This window comes from Micromys minutus (assembly GCF_963924665.1).
Source record: "Micromys minutus genome assembly, chromosome: 7".
NCBI classification, from domain to species: Eukaryota; Metazoa; Chordata; class Mammalia; order Rodentia; family Muridae; genus Micromys; species Micromys minutus.
In genome coordinates, this window is record NC_137976.1 from 35647605 (window position 1) to 35652583 (window position 4979).

Sequence of the window (4979 nt, forward strand, 5' to 3'; positions counted from 1 at the left end):
ACATCTTGAGTTCTTCGTATATGTGGATATTAGACCTCTACCAGATGTGGGATTGGTAAAGATCTTTTCCCTATCTGTTGTCTGCCATTTTGTTTTCTTGACAGTGTCCTTAGCCTTACAGAAACTTTGCAATCTCATTAAGTCCCATTGCTCGATTCTTGGTCATAGAGCACAAGCCACTGGTGTTCTGTTCAGAAATTTTTTCTTGTGCCTATGTGTTCTAATGTTTTGCCTACTTTCTCTTCTTATAGTTTCAGTGTACCTGATTTAATGTGGAGATCTTTGATGGTATTCCCTAGATGCATGTATTTCCTATGAATTTCATAAAGTCATTTTTTCTAATAGCTGAGTAGTACTCCATTGTGTAAATATACCACAATTTTTGTATCCATTAATCTACTGAAGGACATCTGGGTTCTTTCCAGCTTCTGGCTATTATAAATAGGGCTTGCATTGATGGGAATTTCATTGAATCTGTAGATTGCTTTTGGTAAGATGGCCATTTTTACAATGTTGATTCTTCCAATTCATGAGCATGGAGATAATTCCATACTCTTAGATCTTCTTCAATGTCCATCTTCAGGGATTGGAAGATAGTTTCATATAGGTCCTTTACTTGCTTAGTTAGATTCACACCAAGTTATTTCATATTTTTTGTGACTATTGTGAAGGATATCTTTTTCCTAATTTCTTTCTCCGCATGTTTGTCCTTTGAGTAGAGGAAGTCTACTGATTTGTTTGAGTTAATTATATATCCAGCCACTTTGCTGACGTTGTTTATTAACTGTAAAAGTTCTCTTGTGGGATTTTGTGGTCATTAAACTTATTATCGTGTAATCTGCAAATAGTAATATGAGAAGCTTTATTTTAAAGTCTGGCTTTTCTACTGATTAATCATAAAAACCCTGACTATATCACAACTTATCTGTTCCTATGTTTTCTCATTATTTACTAGGAATGAGATGTAAGAATAATAAAATTATATTGGAATTTTTGTGAGGAATCTATATTATTCAAACATCATATTTCACACTAAAGAGCCTAGCAATACTATGTTGGAGCATACAAATTGATTTGAAAAAAATGATGTCTTATTGAAATTATGAGCAAAATATATACCTATTAAAGACCAGAACTGGTGGAAATATAAGAGAATGAGGGGAGTCTTAAATTTAATTAAGCTATTGAACAGTCTGATGATATATGAAGAAAACACAGGTCTATGATTATAGCAGAATGTCATTTTCTTTCTAGTTTGTTTGTATTGTTGGGGATTTTTAGTTTTTGTTTTGCTTGTTTTGTTCTTTGTTTCTTCAGAACACTGGAATTGGTTTTATGCTAGAACTATCTTCTCTCAGATTCTTGGTCACCCACACCATGTCTAATATTGAGTTCATATTGCAGAATGACTATAAGCCAGCACATGAACACTGTCAAAAAAAGCAGTGAAATCTGCCATCATCAGAACCCAACTCTCATAGTACAGCAAGCTCTGGATATCCTAACACAAGTGAAGAGCAAGACAATGACCTTAAATATCACCTTATGGAGATGGTAGAAGTCCTTAAAGAGTAAATAAACCACTCAATGAAATATAGAAAAACAAATAATCAAAAAGGTAGAGGTCTTTAAAGAGAAAATGAATAAATTCAAATAATTATAAAAATACAATAAAACAGGTGAAAAGATGAATAAAACATTTTAAGAACAGAAAATGGAGAGTGTAGTAATAAAGAAAATCCTGGAGATAAAAAAAGCTGCTCATTTCTTTTGAAACAGAATGTAGTCAGGAGAGACATTAGATGAGATGTGTGCTGTTCACTGGAAATTTAACTTTACTCTGTGGACAAAACAACTTTTACACCTCAAAATTTCCACATATTAGGCCATTTTTTAATTTTTTCAAAATTTTTATTGGTTCTTTTATTCATTTTCAATTCAAACATTATCCCCCCTCCCGGTTTCACCTCCCCAAACCTCCTACCCTATGATCCATTCTGCCTGCTTTTATGAAAGTGCTCTTTCACCTATCTACTCCCACCTCACCTTCCTACCATTCCCCTATACTGGTGCATCAAGTCTTCACAGGATCAAGAGCCTTCCCTTCCATTGATAGCAAATAAGGCCATCAACTTTTTCATAGCAGCTGGAACCATGGAACCCCTAACGTGGACTCTTTGGCTGGTAGTTTATCCCTTTGGAGCTCCCAGTCTCAATAGAGTCTTTTAAGGTGCCACCAGATTCTTTGCCATACTATACTGAGAAAAACCTCTAGGTCATCTTATTCATCTCTGTGTAATATCACGAGGCAGGCTTAATTGTGTAGTATATGTTCTCTATCTCCTGACATTGAAAACACCTGTCAGAATGGCCCATTACACTCTGTTTATAGTACTTAAAGCTTTCTCATCCCCAAAGTTTCAAATTATCCCATATTCCTATGGGATACGAGTTTCAAAGGCCTGTGAAACACAAGGATAATCACAATACAACACTGTCTGATGCCAATCTTCTGTGTGATCTGCTTTCAGTAAAACTTAAAGCATGGATCTGAGGTTGCAATTTCAGAAAAATACAGTCCCCTCACAGGCCATGGGCAATTTTAAAACAAGAAAGCACATTGCATACACACTCAGGAAGCAGAGTATAAATAAGAAAAGGGGTGGGGCTATAGAAACTCAAGGTCTGCTGGTACTGACTCACCTCCTCCAGCAAGCTGCAAGTACTGCCACCTACTAGGGACTAAGTAGCATATAGGGTCATTTCACATTCACTACAACAGTGCTGTTCTTTTCCCTTCAGAAGTTTGAGCAAATAGTACAATCATGTTATCAAATACTCTACATTATGATTTGTGCAGCTGAAAGGTAAAACTTTTTCTATCTTTATCATATTGTTTCAACAGCCAGAGAAATTATAAACAGTCATAGCAACAACATTCCCTGCTGATGCTGTTAATTTCATGTGACTCAAGACATGAAGTACAATGTATCTGTGTGCATTACTGCTAATGAGCTATGTTTGGAGATCTTGACTAGTAGATGTAACCATATCTCTGGTTCAGAGTCAAAGAAACGAGTTAAAACAAAACATAGGTATAGGTTAAAAAAAGACAGTCATTTTGTAAGAATTTAAAAATCTTTATGTTCTATTTCAAATATGTTCATTTGATTTTTAATACTTTATGATTGAGAACTTTTGATGAACATAAAAGAAGCATTTATATCTTTCAAATTAATCTTATATCTCAAGAAATACTCCATGTAAGTGCTTGGATGGTATTCCTTGTTACATGCTGCATAAATATCATGCCTACATATTGGTAATATAATCACAGATTATTTAAACTATTTATAAAAATATATAAATAAAAAATTGTTTGAAAGAGAAAATAGATTTTAAACAACCTAAGTTTTTTTAATAAAATTAAATTCAAAGATATTTAATATAGATCTTAAGAACAAAACTTTGTCAATCTAATGAAGAAATTAAAGAAGTAACTGTCCAGGTAAATATGAATTTTAAAATAACAAATAACCAGATTAGATCTTAAGGTCTTTGATAACTATTTTATAATTATACTACTGAGTAACTCACAATCTAAGTTAGTATATTTTATTTAACAATATGTAAATTTTCTCTTGTGTGCAATATATCGGATAAAACAATACAATATATTTCAAGTGAGAGAAAAGGTAATAGAACTATTCTGAAGTACTCTTAACATGATTAACATTTTACGAATTTTTTCAGAGCACCCAAAACTTCTTGGTTCCTTAAGCTGTAAATAAAGGGGTTTAGCAGAGGAATCACAACTGTGTAGAACAGAGAATAAATTTTATCCTTTTGTTTACCTGACCCAGACCCAGGGCTCACATACATGAAGAGGAGGGTGCCATAGAACAAAGAGACAGAGAGCAGGTGCGCACTGCAGGTGAAGAAAGCTTTTCTTCTGCCCTTCTTAGACTTCATGTTCAGGACAGCGAATAGGACACGGGCATAAGAGATTACAATAGTCACAGAGGTGCTGATTTGTATAGAAGAAGCACAAATAAAAACGACCAATGAATTAAGAGACGCATCTGTGCAAGAAATTGTATACAGTTGCAAGATTTCACAGTAGAAATGGTCAATTACATTGCATTTACAGAAAGTTAATCTAAATAATAATCCTATATTAAGTCCACAGTTTACAAAACCAATTAGATATGACGTACTAATTAAGACAGTGCAGACTCTGTTGGACATCACCACTAGATATAGCAGTGGGTTGCATATGGCTACATAGCGGTCATCGATGGCCTACATCGCTACCAGGAGGAAAATTTCACTTGTTGCACTGATACAAAAAAAGTAATATTGGGCAAAACATTCTCCCATGGATATTATGTCATTCTTATTTAAAATATTCATACGCATTTTTTGGGTCACTGTGGTTGAAATACAAGCATCTGCAAAGGCTAAATTTCCAAGAAAAAGGTACATGGGTGTGTGAAGACGGGGGTCCTTCCAGATGAGAAAGATTAAGCCAAGGTTGCCCACCATGGTGGTGAAATAGATGAGGAAGAACACCAGGAACAGGGGGACTTGCAGCTCTAGATGATCTGTTATTCCTCTGAGAACAAACTCAGTCAGCACGGTGCTGTTCACCTCCATCTCAGGTTGCTCACTGCAAAGAGAGATGGCACAGAATATCTGAACAAAACTAGCTGAGGCTAGTCTATTGAGCCTGTGATTCATGTGTTCCTTAATCAGGGAATATGTAGTTTCTATATTTAAAGGCATACCGGAAACTCAAAGTATTTTCTTACAGTTGATAGATAAGATTTTAACTTGCAATTATTTACATTTAATTGAAAGTTAAAGGAGCAGTCTATTAAAGCCAGCTTATTTGGCTTTGTGCAAGTTAGTTAGCACAAATGACACACATACATGTGACAGCTATGCTGTCAAGGGAATTTACAGTAACCAGGTGTATA

General features: G+C 34.7%; 1 pseudogene across 1 annotated transcript; it reads right to left on the minus strand.

Annotated features, from left to right (window-relative positions):
* Nucleotides 1–3729: 3729 nt before the first annotated feature.
* LOC308422533 (olfactory receptor 5AC1-like) lies at nucleotides 3730–4656 on the minus strand (annotated as a pseudogene). Its single transcript has one exon. The product of its transcript is annotated as an olfactory receptor 5AC1-like (transcript).
* Nucleotides 4657–4979: the final 323 nt, after the last annotated feature.